At 40.2% G+C, this 20,931-nt stretch overlaps 1 long non-coding RNA gene across 1 annotated transcript in view; it reads left to right on the top strand.

The window, feature by feature from the left end:
• The window catches only part of LOC122840100, a 34,180-nt gene extending 31,278 nt beyond the window's left edge, over positions 1-2,902 (top strand). Inside the window, exons 2-3 of the long non-coding RNA XR_006372168.1 lie at positions 287-510; positions 794-2,902. This is a non-coding gene — a long non-coding RNA (uncharacterized LOC122840100). The remainder of the gene's footprint in view (positions 1-286; positions 511-793) is intronic.
• The last annotated feature ends 18,029 nt before the right edge of the window (positions 2,903-20,931 follow it).

Below are 20,931 nucleotides of genomic sequence, written 5' to 3'. Positions count from 1 at the left end.
AAATGAAGGTGACATAAAAACCTGCAATGTAAAAGGTTTTTCAAAAAGATTGCCCCCTTTTTTTTCTTTACTAAGGAAACAAATTCAGTGATTTGGAAAAAAAAAACATTTATCTTTTGTCTTTACTTTAGTTGTTAAGGAACCACCCCATCAGCGTGTGTATGAGGAAAAAGAAGCAAGGAGACAGCCGGAATATAATCTGAGCCAAATTCAGCCGAATGGCCTGTTTATCATGGCGACCCTTCAGCTCTCATCACTTGTGCTTCGTATTTCATTTGTCTTTCAGCTGTGAAAGAGCGTTATGCAGCCCACAAGTGACCCACAAGTGCCCAAAATGAATACAGTGTGCTAATAGCTGTGAGAAGACACCCTGGGAGCAACCATGAAATATGTGCAAGGACCCGTGACCACTGAGATAATAGCCCCTGACCAGACCACGGATTGTCTGTGCACTCTCTCCTCCACCGCTCTCCCGCTCAGGTTTGGAGTGGCTCAGGTCCAGGACAGATGGTAAGTTGGGGCTTCTGTATCTCATGGCAGAGCAGGGGGTAGGACAAAGCCACATGGGCGATAGAAGGATCGACAAAATGTACCATCCTTCCATTTATTTATTTATTTAATCCAAAAGTACACCTGGAGATCAGTAAAAAGGAACAGAGATGTCTATTTCTAATTGTGATTGTGTACTTTGGTTCACATGCATGGCTTTCTTTTTAAAATAGTGATAATAATAATCTGGATTAAAAGGACATTCATCTACCCACAGAAAATATCCTCTATCTTGCTCATACAGGTTTACAGACAAGGCACTAAATACTAGCCACAGCGGGGCCGGTGCCGGCTATTTCCTAGCAGGGAGTTTTGTTTGTGGGAGCTTTTTGTGTTCATCTGCCGAACCACATCCAGGGCAGAAAGAAGAGAAGATGGGGGCAGCTCTAATTAAAGCCCAAGGAAGAGTGTCATCTGCTGTGAACTCACAACTGGGGGGGGCACAGCAAATCAATGGACAGCCAGCACTGTCATCACCATCAACAGCTCCCGATCAGAGCAATTGGAGGGGAACAAAAAGGAGCGAGAAAGACACTACCGGGGAAGCTGCTACCACCTGTGCAGAGCCTAAGAGAGCTGAGGGGGAGAGAAAGAGGGAGCCGGGCACAGAGATCCATGACAAACACAGACCAAAATTGTGACGCCGTTGTTCAATCTATTGTGAAACACTGGAGATTTATCGTTTCTTAATTAGGGTTAGCAATTTAGCAATCATCACCGTGGACATCTATTTTGATAAACAAAGGTGCAATTCTATGACCAGAATGATCTAAAGACCTTTTAAAAATATGGATTTCTTTATCTCCCTCTTGCTTTTGCTATTGAATCTAGCGGCTACATAGAGACAGAGTGCCAACGATAAATGTTTCTTGCAACAAGAAAAAGTGTTTCCAGCGCAAATTTAGGGTATTGACCTCTTCAAGTGGCATCAGTGCTCTCCTGTCTGTGTGAACTGTGCCTCCGGGCCAGAGAGTTGAGGTGCGCTGGATCAGATTCTTACACAAACACGGCCACATAGACGGCATGTTCTCGTGGCATTAGCATTCCAAATGTTTTTTCGAGACGAACGTGAATGCGACTATTTTTGTCTCATAACGCGCACTCTCAGATAGCCCCCTTTTGAATAAATGAATTCTGACAAGGGGGATCTGCATACAAAAACACAGCAGGTTTTAAGGCAGCGGCTGGTCGACCAGCGAAGACCTCTGAAGTCCTCTCTGAATCTCTTCATTCATCGCCTGCTCCTTACGGGCCTGCGGCTCTTTAAATGGCCGCCTGTGTTTGTGCTGTGTTCACACTGGCGGTTAGAGAGGCAGCGAGGCATACACCAACACATTAAGTCCTATGTGTTTGTAGTTGGCACCTGCAAATCCTTTTACTTGCCTTAATGTCATGCAGAAATGTGTTGAATTTCAAATGTGATCTTAAAGGAACCTTGAGTGTGTTTCTGTGAAGAAAACAGGAAAAAGCAGCGTATTTGTTTTTGCCTTCAGGCAGGCACAAATTCATTGGTCTTTGTGTCAGACATCCAGACACCTGAACTGATAGACCAAACTGTTTCTAAGAGCTCTAAACTTTCTACACTTTTGTCTTGCAGGGTCAAAGACAATTTGATTTGTGTTTTGTTTTGCTTTCAAGTTCTAGCCAATCCCAATGTGCTGAGTTAACCTAAAAACATGGTTAGAGTGACCATCGTGTCACACTGAGGCAGCCAAAGAGTGGCCTAAAAATGACAATGAGCTAAACTAAATATATATATAACACGTTATGTGTTACATTTTTTTCAATTAAGTATAGACAACAGTCTTATAAATTGTCTAAATTATAATGACACCTTTGTTGACAAATTTAATAGAAATAGTAAAATTCCTACTTAATATCCCTTAAAAGAAATTATTAATAGTCCTATTCTTGTTCTCTTTTGTTAAAACTCTAAGATAACATTTTGAAATTAACACAGCTAAAACCATGAATAAAGCTATAATACAGTAGCAAGAGAAATATATGTGGAAGAAAATATAGTTTCTAAGGCGGACTGTAATGACTGCATGAGCAGTTTGGTCAACGTGATTGTTCAACACAACAAGCACAAAGCTTATTTTAGCTTCTTCACATGCAAAACATGAAGGTCGTCTAGAGTAAAACAAACTGACAATTGCTTTATTTGATCCTCTAATCATTTCCTTTTTCACTGTGTGTGGAAGAACACTGAAATCTGATCAGGTTGTGGAGCCAGGTTGGTTCTGATGGTTCCTTTTCTCTGAAACACTGACTTCCTTTAAGTCTCGACTGAAAACCCACTATAGAGTGGGTTTAGAGTTGTATTTGAAACATAGTCAATTATGAATTTAATGAGAGCACTGGACTTAATGTAATGTTTTGATTGTTGATTCCATGTTGCATGACTGTGTGTTTTTGTGTTTTTTATGATGTAAAGCACTTTGAAATGCCCTGCTGCTGAAATGTGCTGTACGAATAAAATTTGGTTTGATTTGATTTGAAATGAAGGAAATCTTAATTTGAAAACTGTGTTTTATATTTACTCAAGATACCATTGTTGGATATTAAAATAGCTTTGATAATGTAAAACATTTGAGTGTGACAAAAAAAAAAAAAAGTCCTGTCACAATGTTTTAGTAACTTCGATCACTTAGTTTTTCATAGTGTGTGTATTAGGATGAACAACATAAACATTTGATTGTGTTGCTGCATGGAAATTGTCACTTTTTAATTATATTATTATGTATCTATTTTTGTATAAAAATCACCCAACCATCTCGGGATAAGAGTCCAAAGCTTCATACAAAATCTATTTATGCCCTGAATAGATACAAAAATTATTAGCCAGACGATTTCATCAGAAAGTAAATTGGGCTGCCATCAGTATTAGCCATTCCTGAGTTTGGCAGGCTTCCAGGTAAACGTTCATCAGTTGGATGTTGTGTCTCCAGCTAATTCACATTTGTGGAAAAGTAGTGGTGCCATGTTATTTATTTAAAGCGACCTTCATTTGTATATAACATTAAATGCAAGGCAGATACATAAAACTCTGACAGAGATATAAAGTCTTTTATCAAATGACATGAAGGAAAATGTCACAGCTTCACTGTTTGCTTTAGCCTGGGGCAGAAAAACTGATGATTTCTCATTTGGGATCATTCTCTGGGATCATTACTTCCTTGCATCTTGCTCTTAAATTCTTGGTGGAAAAGGTCAAAACGCAGAAAAGGGAGGATTTAAAAAATACAGTTAAAAAGTCTCAATTATCACATTTAAGTTCAAAGGCAATAAAAATGGTACTTTTAAAAAACTCTGAATCAGTTCATTGTGAAAATTTCATTTGAAAATGGTTGAAGAAGAATGCTTTATATGGGTTATTTGTAAAATCTAAAAATACATCTGACTATAAAACAAATATTGAAAAACAAAGTGACACAAAACACATTTAAAATGTTGATGAAACCTTATAAATAAAATGAACAAGTTTACTTTGAGCATCCTAAAGATGCTCGATTTAAAAGCAGAATGATCCATGCAGAAGAAAATTGAACACAATAATTATACATACCCAATGTGTCCATTCAAAAAGACAAGGCAGAGAGTGCATTGAAAATTACAGGGTGCCTTGCTTTTTGAATCACAAAGTATTTGCTGCACAAATGAGATCTGTGTTTTAAAATGCTAATTTGCCCAAGCTGTCCAGATTGTTGCAAAGATTCCCCTTTACCAAATATGTGAACAAGCCACTGAACGTGTTTCATTTCATTCAGAACCAACCTCACCTTTGATGAGACTCATATAGTAACACTCAGGCCCATGCGGTGCTCGTGGGTAGATGGAGCAAACTTTCAAAGCAGAACCATCTCCATATGTTTGCAACGATAATCTTTCATCCACTATCCCTGACTTTGGTTCTCTCCCCTCTGCGCCTGTGGCAGCAATTTTATTTCTGCATCAATTAGCACAGTGATTAATACAACAAGCAAACAGTTTAGAAGTAATGGGACACAATTAACATCTTTCCCCATCATAAAGGATATGCTAAACACTCACACCAGCGCTTTATCTGCCTGGAATAAAGATGTGTTTAGTAGCTAATTCATATGCTCTGGGATGGAAGCGGAGAGGGCCTGGCTTTGAGCTATGCCATCGCCACATTAATCTAATTATACTTAGCTGAAAATGAGTCTTGCAAATCAAGTCTGCGTGTGACACTCCTACACTCCACCCCCACCTTAACACATACACACACACACACACGCACACACAAGCCTATATTGTTCCCTAAATGGGAGAGTGAATGAGAATGCCTTTGCTTTTTCTATGCATGTGCCAACCCCCTCTTCAAATGCCAATGTAGCGACTGAAAGGACGCCATTCACTTGCTTTGTATCCAAAACTTATTACCGACTTACTTTACTAGCAGCCCCTTTCTCCCTTTCCTCTTTTGCTGTTTTCTAATTACAAAATCATTGGCGCTGGGAGGGTGTGCATGGGTAAATAGAGCTGTAGGGGCCTGTCATGTGTGTAGTAGTGGAGAGAGGTCCTCGCAGCGCTCGGGGATGAGATGATTTGTTGTGATTGACAGCTACCTTGAGACTGGCCTGATGGAGTTGTCAAAGCTGTATGCTAACAGACTGTTTCCTTACCACTGCAGATGTACTCTGCTCCGCTGTACTGCACACACACACCCACACCCCCACGCACGCCCACGCACCACACGCACTCTCTCGCGCGCACCCCAGCACACGCACGGCCTCACTTAGCATCAGGCATATCATGAGAACCCAAATATTTAGTGGGACGACGGTTTTAAAATGCCATACGAGAAGAGGATGTCAAATTTCAAATCAAATGTTCCTTTTGGGGTTACTCTAGAGTAAACAAGCACTTTGTACTGAGGGTTTCACACTGCCACCTCTTACATATCACCGCTTTGTTTTTTCTGCAAAGCGTAGACTGAGCCTTTTTTAAAGGGTGCCTTCTTGGGCTAACACTGGGTGTGTGAATACAATGGCAATCCTACATCTGGGAACTCAGTGGGAAAACTATCCCATTTCTCACTTGTGCTGTCAGAAGAGGGTGTTCATTTTTACAAGGTGGATAGTGTTACTGCAAAATGAAGTTGTGCAAAATTCCCTGTGAAAATCGGGTTATGAGCATCAGCTGTGATTTTGACTGGTACTATTCATCACACGGCTCCACTGAGAGTTGGTGGAGCCATGTTTGTTTATAGTGGGCTTTATCCCTTCCAACTAACAGTGTAACAATATGTCCAACTCACGAGACAAGACGATATTTTAGCAGTGATTCCAGAAAACTAATCATCTTTATTGTTTTATTATCAAAAATACAGAGAAGATTTTAAAAACTACACGTTGTGTTTTAGATCTGTAGACAGTGTGCAATAATTTTGTCAGAATTTGAATATTTGTTACATTGGCTTTATGCATTTGAAATGCTAATTCCTCGATTGTAGAAACAGGAGAAAGAGTTCGAATATTGGTTTTCCAAAAATAAAATAAAGGTTTTAAAATCAAAAATAGTGTTTTTAAGAGTTTCAGCTCAATGTAACACACAAGTGTAAACTACAAGAACCAAACAAATGGTTTCTCTCTTAGGCTGTAAGAAGGTAACAATGTTATTATCTTGCAGTTCTCACTAATTGTTCTGAACATGTCATCTTTGCAAAACTTAATCATCTGGGTTACACAACTTGGTTGATTGGTCAGAATGATGAACTAAGCATGGCTAACACGTGGAAGTGACAATTGTACCTTGTGTGAACTTTAGACAATTTTAGCACTTTTTTGAGTTTTTTGTGAAGTGTCCTGATCAGAACAATCTTTATTTTTGTTGTTACCACGCTGAGTAAGCAATTTCTAGATTCTCGTTAAGTGTCCTATTTCAGTACGAGTTCGACAAATGTAAATATTTTGCAAATGTTGTACATTTTGAATTGGATTTGGTAAAATGTAGTCGAAACAAAAAAATAACAGCAACTTTGAAACAGTGCTTCCGGTTAGCAAATACGGTTAGCTTTAGCGTTATTAGCGGCTAATGGTTAACCACCACCAGTATTAAATACATGTTTACAAATCATTCTTATTTTGTCTGTCAGTTTTTATTTTTCCTCTTGATACCTCAGACACTATCAAACATTTTTAAAATGTCATGACATCTTTGATATTTTTGCGCCAAAGTGTTGTTATCAAACTAGAAAAGTAATCTTTAGGAGTCAATTCTGTCAGGTCAACAGAACTAATTCCCCTGTAACCTAAAAACAAGAGTTTCAAACATGGATACTAGTCACCCAGTAGTTTTAAACCTTTGAATTTAACAAGAGATGTTCACGTGGACTAAATTTGATGCAGTATGTTCAGTCTTGATATTCCCCAGTCTTAATTTAATGTGCAGACACTGCCAGTAGATCTGGTGAACATCATCAAAAGGAACGGCTCTTGTTCTGTGACGGGGCCTCAGCTTCAGCGGGGTATAGAATGACCAACCTCACTCTGCACTTGGTGACCGGATTTCTCCTCTGGCCCCCAAGTCCTTTCTTCTTCCTTTTTCCCTCCTTTTCCCCAATGCCTCGTTCTCCGTGCTCTTATTCATCTCGGGGAACAAAAGCTAAGTGTTTAGCTTCAAGCCAGATCAAGGGCCCCGGCTTCTTCCTCCCAGGAAAAGGTGGAATAACAAACATGGCCGTCGCCGAAATCAGCCGTACCTTCTGTCGACTCCAGACTCCCACATCTGTGCCGCAACTCTCTCTGTCTCCCACACAGCTGCTGCGGAGGCTGGGGAGGCTTCAGCCCACTGCCTCCAGGCTCCCATTGCCTACAGGTCCCCCGGGATCCAGCTGACTGGCACCCAGACTGCCAAGCAGATGATGGATCCTGCCATGAGAATCAAAAGTGACAAGGCGAGGTGAGGCTGCAGGAGTGGCCACCGCTGAACCTGAGGACGAGGGGCAGATGTGGTCACCTGCCTCAGCTCTGTATATGCGTGTGTGTGTGTGTGTGCGTGCGTGTGTGTGTGTGTGTGTGGATTTACATAAATGTTTACGTGCAGATATGCTAATTTCTGTGTAAACACATGCCTTTGAATGGCCATGTCTGTGGGTGGTTATTTTGGCACATCAAGTCCTTTTATTTATTTTTTTTTAGCTTTTCACTCCCATCAAATTCTCCATCTGGACCCAAAGACTTTCATTAGCTGTTTGATGCTCCATTTTACTTTGAGAGCTGACAAAATATCAACACTGTCAGCACGTAATATTTGTCATGTCCGTGTTGGACCTTCTGAAAACTCTGACAGATGCTAAACAACACATGTTGAGCCTGAGAATCATTTCCAGAGGAAGAAGCAAATGAAAAGAAATTATATTTTTAAACATTGCGTTAAGGGTTTAATCACAGGTGAGTCCACAACATCTCTTATCTGTTAGTTTCCATCATTCAAAAAAGAAAAGACTAAAAGAGACAAACGGCAACTTTCACTGGGATAAGCATATTGTTTTGTCATTTCTGGCACGACCAGCTTGATCTTGTGATACCAGCTGGATGAAAGCTTCATTCTTGCCCTGCGGCGTCCCGCTGTGGCATTGCCTCAACCAGACACAGTGATGGTAAGTGACTGCTGTAATTGTTCTGCTTGTAGCTCTTGCCATTCAGCCATCCAAACTGCCTCCTACCCCCTGGTCATGCCACATTTCCCACATGGGCCATCCTTGGTATGGAGCCCCGAGATACAGAGAATCAGCATAATGGTTTGCCGTCAACGCAGAATTTCTTCAAGACAAATGCCAACCGTCAGTGTTAGTCACATAAATCTAAACTGGCACACTGAATAGTGATGCTAACAAGAGACGCACAGACAAAATCATCTGCTGACTGAAAACAAAAGGTATTAACCTGGACCTGCCTTGACTGGTGAAAGGGACGCAAAAAAAAAATTGTCATTATGATTGGTGAATACAAGGTTGCCCTGACAATAACCTTCGTCGGTGAGGAAGTTGATACCTGAAGGAAAGATACTCCATGTTAGAAATGCATAAGTGGCATCAGTGACGTGTTTAAAAATGAAGCCAGAGGAAGCTGAACACATCTGAGAAGCTATTATTAAGGGAACTGTATTCAGCCTGCAACAATAAGTGTAACTAAAGTTACACCTTAGTGGGTACTAGCCATTTTAGGGCAGCAGAGTGGAACAGTTGTTAGTACTGTTGCCTTGTAGCGAAAACAGTCCTGGGTTTCGTCAGGGAACTTTCTGTGAAGATTTTGCATGTTCTCCCTGCACATGGATAGATTCTAACTTTATTTAACTCTAACAGTCCAAATTTAGGAGTTATGTGTCCTGTGTTGGCTGTAGCTGGCCTTGTAACCGGACCATTGTCCAACACTAAGCCCTCCTAACTCTGTATGGATAAGAGGCTAAAGAATGTAGATGGATTGCCATTTCCCTGGTATTGCCATTTTGCACTTTTAGTTATTTTACACCAGAGGTTTTCAAACATTAAAAAGAGCCGTTTCCCACAGAGGGTCACTTTATACCTGCCCACTGAACTTTTAATGTTTAATCAAGCTGTTGGCTAACACGACTTGCGAAAAGCAGGTTATAATGTCAAGTCCAAATCTTTTGTCTTTTTTGTAAATAGTGAAACATTTTTACAGATTCTGATTGTTTTTACACACCGTGAAGGCACTTCTGCTTCTAACATAAATAATTGACTGCTCATGGCAGGAAGGCTAGTAAACAATACTTTTAACACTGGTAATTATAGTTCACAAATATAAACAAGAATTAGCTAACATCTGTATTGGCAGGTCCAAGGTTTACAAAAACAGAGATTGGAAATCAACCACAGATCTCTGGGCACAGCTCTCTTGGCATTATTAAGGCTCCTAAAAATATTTATGCAGTCTCTTTCTGGAAACAATGTCCCAGATTTATTCTTTGGTTCAAAGCATTTTTTGTTGACGGCACAAATTTGTACACTCCAGCCGGATTGAAGCCAAACTACTTCACAGGACGAAGAGCAGATTTTGGAAAAAGAAATGCACTCTTGCTTCGGCAAACAGAATAAAACTAACTGCATTTCCCCCCGCAAGTATGTACTTAGCAGCTCCTGTAATTTTTTTTCCATCGTCATCTCTTGGAGAGATTATGCATGCTCTCAGATGCTCCGGTTGCCTCTTCTAGCCTTGTTGACTATGCCAGAACCACCCCTCATCTGCCCCCTCCGAACCCTTACCCTACGAGTCACACAAACACACTCATAAGCATGCACACGCACACACACTTAAGCATGCTCAAGAAGACCAACAGAGGGGAGGGGGTGGAACATGAGGAGGGGATAGCTTACTGTACTGTACATCAAATATTAAATTGTTTACTATTACAGATAGACTCATCTTGGCCCAGTCTGTTTGAAGTGACAGTTGTGGGTAAAGAGGATCAGCTCCGTTCATGTAGCGGGGACACTTCTACTGTAACTGAGGGACTCATTTGCCATTCCCTCACTTGTGTCTCCCTTTCAACACACTCTCGTTGGAAAGGCTCTCACTCTGCATTAGTCAGGACTGACTCTGATTTCTTTGCTTTTTCTGAGTTAATGTTGGAACCCCGTAGCGGTCTCCGTCCATTTGCTTACGTAACAAATGTCATACAGTGAAGAGAGGGGAAAAGGGGAAGAGAAGAAGCAGTGGAGAACTCTCACAGAGTGTTCAGCTGTTCCTCACAGCTGAGAAAGCTGGAAGAGTACCAATGGACCACTGTCATGTCTTTGTATCTTGCAGCCTGCGAAGCCGCATGTACTGAAACGAAATCTCTGGGGATCGGAGATGCTTTTACCTAGCCACAACGCGCCGGTCAACTCTGTAAACTGGGTGAATAATTCATATAATTTCTTCTGGAATCTGATATCAGGCATCACTGTGCAAGTAAGAAGGAGTAAATAAAAAAAGAATAAAAACATAAACGAAGCACCAGGTGAAGACATGAAATAAAACATAAATGAGCAGCCAGGCAGGTCGGCATCTCAGCCAGAGGTATGTTGCCATCTTCTGGTTTTAAAGCCAAACTTCAAGACTAGTAGCAATTTATACCTAAAGCTCCAAGGTGCTTCTTCTGTCTTTTATATTTGTCCCTTTAATACAGAGCAACTCTGGCTTTTCTATAAGAGCGTTGGATTCAATTTTTTTTTAAATCACTAAGCATGATTTTCTGGACAAGTGTTTCACTGAAACTGAGTTGAAGTGTTCTGAAGTGAAAATGCATGCATTTGAACAAATCTCGTAGAACGCTGGGCTTTACTGAAAGTAAAGTTTGACACGGGAGGCTCTGCATTGATGCATTGTCACAAGTCGGTTTCTGAATTTAGATGCCCCTCTTGTTCGTCTCATTTGCATGTATGATCATCCACATATGCCCTCCTGCTCCGCCGCTGCTCTAAATATGATCTATGCAGTGGCAGGGTGTTAATTGGCTTGGCCCTGCAGTGTGTCCGTGCATCGGCGTGTGTCTGCGGCTCAGTGCAAATGTTTGCGTATGTATATGTCAGCATGCTGACAGCGTGAGCGGTGTCGGAGCCTTTCTCTGTGGCCCAGCACATGTGGTGGCTCTTCTCCAGTGTGAGTGGCTCCTTCCTCTGTCCGTAACACGCGCACTGTGCCGCCCCAAGCCCTGTGTGGTCCTGCTGGGGCTCTGCGAGGTCCCATCTTTGGTGCACAACACCAGACTTTTGCAATAATTTAGGAGAGAATGTTAGATCACAAGACAAATGAGCTAGGCAATGGAACAAACTCTGGATATTATTATATTGTCCTGACATTTTGCCAGTTTTTAAAGAGATAATTTCATAAACCTATTACTAAAAAAAAAAAAAAAAAACACTAGCAAACTCATTAATTACTTCTTTAATTGTATGTGGGGCAGGGTGGTTGTTGTGTTTTCAATGTAAAACAATGAATTTTGTAGAAAAAAAACAAAACACTTTAAATGTTTTAAAGTTGGTTTGTGCCTGTGTCAGATTTTCATGATAACCACAAGTATAGAATTTCATGATTTGACACGTACACAAACACTGAAAGCAAAAAATTTGTCTTTTAATGTAATAAGAACATTAATGTCATGACTAAAGCAATTGTAATATTATATATACCTCATAGTTGGTTATTTTTTTATAGAGAGTTATGGAGAAATATAGAGAAAGCACTCTGTAAGTTCAACAGAAATGTATAGGTGCTTATTATGTGGAAGCAGATGTTGATTAGCTGGTTAATTAGTCAGGCTCTCTGCTCTTGCTCGCACTAATTCAATTGCCGTTTCTAAAACTGTGCTACTTTAATAACAGCCTTTGGTGGTCTTCCTTCCATCTTTATTGTTGGACAACCACAAAGTATTTTCCAAAATCAGTTCTTTTACTTTTTCTTCCAAGTGGGGGAATTAATGTGGAAGCCTCGTTAGAGCCAGCTGGCTGGCAGTGCTGAGGAGGAAGAGCACTGTGTTACTCTATGCTTCATGCAGTCAGGCACTTTTTCTGAGATCTCGTTAAGGCTGAAAGCTGAAACCAGTTTGAGGTAAAAGTTTGTACAGTCTAAGTGGGAATCTGGCAAAGTATATGAAGGACTTTTTACCTAATAAGTTGTACCTTTAAAGGTCTTTTGCAGGACTTTTCCTCCCAGGTTCTGTTATACTTTTGTCTCTTCTGTTGCTCAAGTCAAAGATCCTTAATGAGTGTTTTTTTTTTTTTTAAATCACATCCACATATTTCACCAGGTGTGTGTCATTATTCCGTTGTTTCCAGTAATGCTTCTGTGCCTAACTTGCTAAAGTGTGACTTTTTTTTTTCCTCTTAATACTTTGTCATTTTTTTTCCTGGCTTTATCCCGAGGGTGCCACATGAAGTGGACACATCTCAGAAATTGCCGTGGGATGATCAATACGTCCGCTAAACACACACTGACACACACACACACACACACACACGCACACACACAGTGAAAATATTGCCCTCTCCTGGTCTCTCTCTCTTTCTCCTCTCTCTCTCTCTCTGCTATCTTGTGTTTTCTCACTATTCCTCTTTGCTCCGTCTCGCCTGCAGCCAGACAGCTGTGTCCATCAGGCCATGATGCCTGCGACATGGGTCACACGCTAAGATCGCTTGGAGATCATGGCAGCCAAGCATCTCTTCTGGCAGTTTGTGCTGGGAGGATGCGATGAGATCTTTTATGTAATTGTTTTGTGTGGGCGTGTGTATGCGTGTGTGTGCGTAAATGAAAATATGGCAACATATAAAACACAGAACTTATGCAATTATATAATTGATTTTTGCTCAAAAATAAATCCCCCAAAAATATATAGAAATATGATATGGTAACTGTTATCCCGAAACAAAACTGTGATTCTAGTAATAAATACACAGGTATATTTTGACCATTTCCAGTTTGTCATTGTTGTTTCATTTGAAATAATATAGATTAAATATTAAAACTGTTTACTCAATTTTTCAGCCAAAAAATAACCTGGTATCAGAGAAAGAGCTAAAAAAAAATTAAATAAGCCAAAACCAAATTACCAATTTAATATGTTCAACAGCTTAATACATAAATAAGTAACATATTACTTTCATAACTCCCAACAGTATTCCTTAGCAAAATTCTAACTAAACTAATTCAAATAATATCATGTAATTGTGTGTTTATAAAATAAAACACAAGAGTGTTAGAGTTTTGACATTATATATATATATATATATATATATATATATATATATATATAATATCATTCCCAAATCAAAAAGTAAAGTAAAAATTGAGTCATATTGACCTATTCAGAAACTGCAGCAGTGTGAATTTACAATCACAGGAAGTCAATACAAATTGAAACATAATGAAAAAATATATAATAATGCTACTTGAACAAATCAGTTGCCTTTTCTCATTGAACACGAGTATTGCTGTGTTTCTCTAATTGCTTAGTGTGTTTATAACGTTTAGTCGTCCCGTTACAAATAGTTTTCGCTATCGAAACTCAGTTGTTCTAGCTGTCGGTAATCCATCACCCTCTGCCATGTGGTGTTGTATTTACAGTGAAAATATTGCCACACATTGCCACAGCTGCTCCAGTTCACTTAATGTGGGGCTTTAAGGAGCAGCTAAAAGCTTTGTTCCAACAGCTTTGAGGCTTTGATGTCCGGGAACTGGATATTCCCCCAGATCTGGAACACCGTCCCAGAATAAACACTGTGGTCTGGAGGTTAACTCGCAGAGCGCTCTGTAGACTGAATGCTTGAAATCCATACCGCTTCAGTGAGTGTGCCTCCTCTTCCCCTCCTTTCCCCACCTCTCCCTTAATTCATTCATTCGCTGCTTTCATTCTTGTTTTTCTTTCTTTCCGTCTCTCTTTTGAAACTCTTTCTGCAGCTCGGGCTCTGTCTTCATTTATTTCTCTTTTTTTTTTCTGTCTCTTGTCCCTTCTTCTTGTGTTCCTTTTCACTCGCGGACGCTCATCTGAACAGTGGAGCCGTGCTCTTTTTGACCCACGCTTGTCAGTGTTAATTGTATGGGTTTAATTACAAAAACACATTTAGCATGTTGAAAGGGGTTTAAGTTAAATCCTTCCTCTTCAGACCAAACTCGAGGATTTAGACATGGCAGGGCTGTATCAGCTATCTGACTCAGATTAGATGTCGTCTCTTATCTTACTACAGACGATCTTTTCAGCTGTCTTTTATTCAGCTGTCTGTCTGGGGCTTTTGCAGCCCCGCTTAGATGCTCTTAGCATAGCAGCCTGATTTACATGACGATTCCCCGAGCCGCTTCCTTCAGCTCAGCGTTCCTTGTTTCATTTTCACTCAGTAGGTCAGAGAAGAGGCTCTGACCTATTACAAACTACAAACATCTCGTAGGGATTATTATTAAAAAGATATTTCAGTATTCTGAGTTCAACTTTTTTTTTTTCTTCTTTTTTTGCGTGTATGCTCTCCATTGCAATATGTGCACCGTTTTTTTGCTGCCAAATTAAAGCTTGCAGGAGCAAAACAAAAATAAATAATTAAATAAATAAATTAAATAAATAAAACAAATTGACTTGCACAGATACGTTCAGATAAAAACATAATGACATAATTCTGCAGCACACGCACGTCCAGGCTTAATTCAGCCTAGTCGGGTCCATTGTGAAGCCAGCCAGCGAAGCTCTGTTTAATCACAAGGATTTGCCCCGTGATTGACGGACTGTTGACAGCAGTATTGGGCCAGTATTTAGCAAGGTCTCAGGACCCCCGTGGCTAAAGTGAATTTTACGGGGGCACTGGTGGGTCGCTGGCGTAACGAGAAGTCGGCTGTTTTATTTATTTATTTATTTATTTATTTATTTATTTATTTATTTATTTATTTATTTATTTATTTATTTATTTATTTATTTTAAAGCCGATGCAAATGAAGGTATTTCATGTTGACATCTAGCTGTCTGGGGGTGTGATAGTTGATCACTTTGTGCATGGTGGGAAAACAGGAGTGCATGCGAGGCCAAACACCACTGCACAGTCTGTATGAAGGCGTGCGTGTATGTGTGTGTGTGTAGTTACACCCACCACTGTCCCTCTTTGTGTCTGTGAAGAGAGTAGAGTACATTAACAGACCTAATTTACAATGTATGGACTCTGTAGACTGGAACAGTTAAGGTTATGTGAGAGTTAAGCGCTTGGTTAACAAAGCTTGGATTGGACCTGGGAGAATCAGTGATGACGATCTTCCGAGACTCTCATTATGGGTCCTGAAAAGAGCATTTTAAAACCCAGATGTATCGCTTTTCCAAATTCAGCATGAATGAGTGTAACAAATAGAAAACAAACACCATGAAATATTAGAAAATGTTGCTTGTATTCAAGCTTATTATTTGTCAGTTTTTCACATGCTATGCTTTTACGGTGATTTCCTCATGTTCATTTTACCTGTTTCAAGGCTTCACAGCATAAACACTAATATTTAAAGCAAGGAGAACATAATCTTTCTGCTTTTAGTTAATGCAGAAAAGCAACAACTACCAGAGATATTATGACATGCTAAATATTGCAATTCCAAACATTTTTTGGATATAAATTGTATTTGATTTTGAAGTAAGAACTTATAATAAGCACTCCCTACATGTTGGATTAGGGTAAATATGCTAATTGCATAGAGTGTGTTGCTGTTTTGCTGGGGTTTTTTTCTTCATAAAGTGAAATGACAAAACTGTCAGATAGAAATGATTTGTTTCCAAAAGAATATAACTATTCTGGACTACAACAGGAAATGAAGAAAATTAATTGTTTTCCATTCCATTTATTCTCTGTTGTCAGAGTTACATGCTTTTTTAACATATTTTCAGACGTGCAAGATGTCCATATTTGCAGAAGAAAACAAACGGGACGAAACGTGTTGATTTGAGGTTTTCACCCAACAGCTAAAGTTGCATTAGTGGGTTGATTAGTCAGGTTATCTGCTCAGGTAGAGCCTGCAGTCGGATGCTTACAGAGGTGCTGATTTAAATCATGTGATGCGTTAATAAGAGTGATGAATGGTACATACATTAGGTGTTTTATAAACTTATTTCAAAACATAAAGAACATTTCAGAATAGCCACATTTCTATTTCTTGCACAGAAAGGAAAATAGTGAAGGAACTTATTTTTATCAAGGCAGGTGACTAGCAGTTTGTAGCAACAGGTGGGAGAGGGGCACTGGCGTGATACTCTATGCTGTGTTCTGAAATCTAACAAGAAGCACTGTAAACTAGATACAATTGAATTATGCCATTTTTGAAATTGTGGTTAAAAAAAAAAACAAAAAACTTTAATGCCGCAACCTGCCCATGAATAATTTGGGCAGGTTTATTTTAAACTTAAAATAAAAAATTTTCAACAGAAATTTTGGAGAAAACCTTCACTGTTCTTCTACATTCAGAGGTCAATTTGCTTATCATATTATAAGAAGAGTTGCTTTTATGCAAATGACAACATCTTAAAGTGTAATATTAATTAGTGTGTCAGCTGACTAACGAGGGGCTACAAAACCAGATAATTATCTGTGGGGAGTTGAGGGGGTGGTTGATTTCTTACAGTTAATATTGTTACATTAATAATGACACGTGATTTAAGGAAATTTAATTATTATTTCAAAAATGAAAAAACATATTTCAAAACAGTGATTCCATATTTTGGGGAGCTCTGACGTTTTACTGCATTCAGTAATTATACAATAAGAACGTTAGAAATAAAAACACAGAATTGATATGTGCATCCTTTTTCCTCCAGAAGTGAGCAATGAGCATTTCCCTTGCCATGTTTTCTGACTTCAATCACCCCACTGTTGAGGTCTGGGTTTTGTGGACACCACTGCCCCTAGGTGTGGCACTGAGGACTGCAGTCCCATAACATTTCTATTATATTGCACTATTTAAGATTGGCAGATATTTATTTTTTATTTTTTTTGTAAACTCAATGTATTCTAGTTTTGTCCTTTAGATTCAAAACAATGCCCATAACTATCATTATGTTGTAATTTGCCCTGGCTGTATTATTTTAAATGTGCAATCAAGCCCTTTAAGCCCAAAGCCTGTCACTCAGGCATTAAGATGAAAACAGAAAACGTCACCTAAAGCATACGTTCCAACTCAGATAAGTGATTTCACATTTGCCTCTTTCTACCACTGAAAGGATGAAAAATTAGAATGAATCTGAGGTTTAATTGCTTTTTCATGATCCAGCAATCCTGCAGGAAAATGTAGCGTAAAAAGGGGAGAAAAAGCCCAATTAGAGTCTTTTCACTTTGTGCTGCAGACAGCAGGGTTCAGGGCTGATTGTCTTTCTCCGCTAGTTGCTCTGCTCCAGAAGGTGATACTGGGCTGGACCCCTGTTACCCTCCGAGCCTTCTGTTAAATTTGGCAGAAAAAACGTCGGCGCTCAAGGAAGAACAAAGGCGTGCCGGGTTTTTCACCACAGAACCAGGAAAGAGAGAGAGGGGGGGGGAAAAATAAAAAAGAATCCCTAAAGAATGGATTAATTTGGTCTAATCTAGGAGACCCATTCCACGCTCACTCTAGCAGTGAGTGGTACTGGAGCAAGCAGGAAGCAGCTCTTGTTCTTATTAAATAAAATAATTAAAAGTTTTTTTATTGTGCTGCTGCTGTACAGCAGATGCTCTGCATTAATTGGTCTATGAAGGCCTGACCCGGGGTTCTGGAAAAAAGGCTTTAGGAGGCATATTTGTTATTTGGTATTACCTGGCACAAGTGATATCCATCACGTACATGATACAGTTCTAAATGTTATAAGTACTTCATAGAGGCGGGAGTTTTTTTTTTTTTTTTTTGGAGGGCATGTTTTAACAGCAGGTAAGTCCCAAACACCATTCATCAGAGGCCTGCTCTCTCCCTTCATATGGTCACAGCCATGACTGATGGGGTTGTCTTTTGTATGAATGTTTAGCTCAGTGGAAAGCCATATGCCACTGGCACCAACTCCTGCCCACAACCTCCTACTGCAGGAAAGATGAGGAGAAGAAGAAAGTCAGACGGAACGACGGGACCGGTCTTCACGATCACACATTCTAAGAACTGTGGGGTAAAACAAACAAACAAACAAACAACATAATTTAGGTTGTTTTGGTGACCAACTCACAGATCAGACATGGGCCGGTCTTTGCCAGAGTTCATCAAACACAACTGGGTTTGAACCTGAATATAGGGTTTGATTTTCAACCTGGAAATAATGGATTAAAGTCACTAAGATCCAAATGTTGTTAAGCATTTATTTACTGGTTAGGCGATTTGTACACTTTGAGCACAGTTCTTTATATTTTTTGGGAATAGTACACATTGCTAATGAACAATAAAGCTGCAATACAAAAAAAAAACAAAAAAAACTGAAGCTTAATTTTTTTATGTCTAGAATAATCAAAATTTGGGTTAAAACTAAGGATATAAGTTTAATTTTTTGTATTAAAACACAAAAACAGAAATAACAAACTTAACATGTAGTAAGAATGTTCTCGACAAAATTTTATTTATATTTCATGCACGGAGTCCAAAATTTCCCCTACACTTTATAACCAATTTGAACACAATGGTTGAACACTAGCACTAGTTTTTGCTGACTGCTTAGCAGATAAATGTTAATGGCCATAAGTGGCCCAAACTTTTCTAGAGTGAACTAAAATCTTTAAAGCAACACACAGACATTAACATTTTGTTGAGCAGACTTTAAAATGGCAGAATGATGAGGTTTATCCTAGTCTGTTCTCCAACGGAACACAATCAAACTTCGGATCTGATGTACTTGGCCTACTGGTGCAAACTCAGCAGTTTTCAGTGTATACAGGCATATATTCCTGGAAGAAAGCATTAATAGAGCAAGAGATTTTAGCAGAAGAGGTGTTGGTGGCGGGAGGTTAGAGAGGTGGTGCTGGTCCATCTGTCCCAAGCAGCCTCTCTCTCGGTGCTGCTGCCGCCCCCTCGTGAGAGAAGCACAGCTGTTACTGCGAAAGGGGAAAAAAAAAATCTACTGTCCAGAATAGGGGTCTTCACTCCTCCTCCTCTCCATCCTCAATCTCTCTGCCTCTTTAGCCCTCCACCTTTCTCTGCCCAAACAGCCCTGCAAGAGGATGAAACGAACCAGCGAGCTCAGCCACTGTGCAGTCAGCCTGCGCGTCTGCAATTTCAAACCTCTTTAGATCATTTTTCATGCTCGCCAGAAATGAATAATGCACACATTAACTGGTGCCAGTTAATAAATTTCCGTCTCACTGCACTATATTTTTCAATAAGGGTCTGGCTGCTTTCGTTTTGTTTTGCAAAACAGTCTCGCAGGGCTCCTGCTGCAAATTATCCCAGCTTGCCCCCCCGCCCCTTCCGTCCTGATTCTTCCTCAGCCAGGGAGACTTTCCTTGATGTCAGATATCATAAAATGATCCTAAACTGGCTTACATTTTCACTCTTGCATGCAAATGTCAAGGATTATATTGACCGTTTTGTTAGCCTGTATCCATGACCGTTTATTGTCATTCGTACCGCTTCTCTCAGCTGAAGATAATACCCTGCAACATTTTTCACAAGAGTGCATCCTCAAAAATTCAACCCCCGGGGCACTGCTGCAGAGAAACAGAATCAATCTTGGGGAACTTCCAGGCTTTGTAAGGGAGCCAAATTGGCAGCCGATGTCCATTATATCAGTTCAAACAAAGCCCTGACTAGCATCTGGCCGCACTGGGCATTTTATAGCGCATCTCTAACTATTAATCATTGACCGCGACATCACAGACTCTCAAGAGGGTGGCTGGATGCTCTGCTGCCGAGAAAGCCGCTGAAAATGCCAGGGCATGTACATGCAGAGTCCCAATGCCCGCTGACAGTGGCCCTGCTTAAAATGACAGAGTGCATCGGAGCCAGACGGACGGAGCGGCGTCGGGAAGGCGCTGTGACAGGCGAGGGGGACCCCTCTGAAAATACCACCGCGTGGCCCTAGTGGCCTACAGTGTCGTAGCGCGCTGGTAGTATCTGCTCCGAGGTTGTGTCATGTAATATGATCTAGATGAGGCGGACAGGGTGGCTCTCTCTCTAGGATGTGGTTGGGGTGTCAGACAAGCTGCTCCTCTAATAAGGACTGCCATTCTAATGCTCATTCAGTCACTCTAACCTCTGACCCCTTCTGTTAGAAGAAACAGAGGGAGGGGCCAGTTGGGATGGTGGGAAGGATTGTGGGTTCAAATGTGCACTATTTACATCAATTAGACAGGCAAGATGGAGGTGCACATCAGAGCCCATTAGGGCTGTTGTGGATCTGGGGGACACGGGGGTGAGGGAGACCGAGGGCCGCGTGGAGGCCCAGCGGACACATCACAGGGCCGCCCTTGATCACATCCTGTCACATTGATGCGCCACTCGTACAGATGTACAATTTGCTACTTACGCTGTGCACTTCAAGCTGCCGCACAGGCTTTGGATCCTAGAGCACACACCACAAAATGCATTTGAACAACTCGCACTGCACTCGACAGCTAACTGGTGACAAAAAAATAGTACAGTTTGGGTTATTTTACTAACCAAGCAGGGTATCAATAATATTGCTTATTTGCTATATGAACATAAATGATAATTAGTTGCTTAGTAGTATTAGTGGTAGAGTGTGTGCAAGGCTTTATGAGATACAAATCACCAGAAGTCCTTACTGCAACTGCAGTCTTTTTGGATTTGGCGAACCGGGTGGCAAAGACCAGATAGATTTTCTGCATAGGACCCTTTTGTTATTTCTTTGTTTTTATAACAATGTTTTGCACACACACACACACACAAAAAAAAGTCCAAGTCTAGTTGTAAAACACTTGAGAACCAATGTATTGACAAA

This window comes from Gambusia affinis, linkage group LG11 (assembly GCF_019740435.1).
Source record: "Gambusia affinis linkage group LG11, SWU_Gaff_1.0, whole genome shotgun sequence".
Taxonomy (NCBI): Eukaryota; Metazoa; Chordata; class Actinopteri; order Cyprinodontiformes; family Poeciliidae; genus Gambusia; species Gambusia affinis.
Note: the sequence above shows the minus strand (reverse complement) of the source record. Positions and strands in the feature narration are given on the sequence as shown.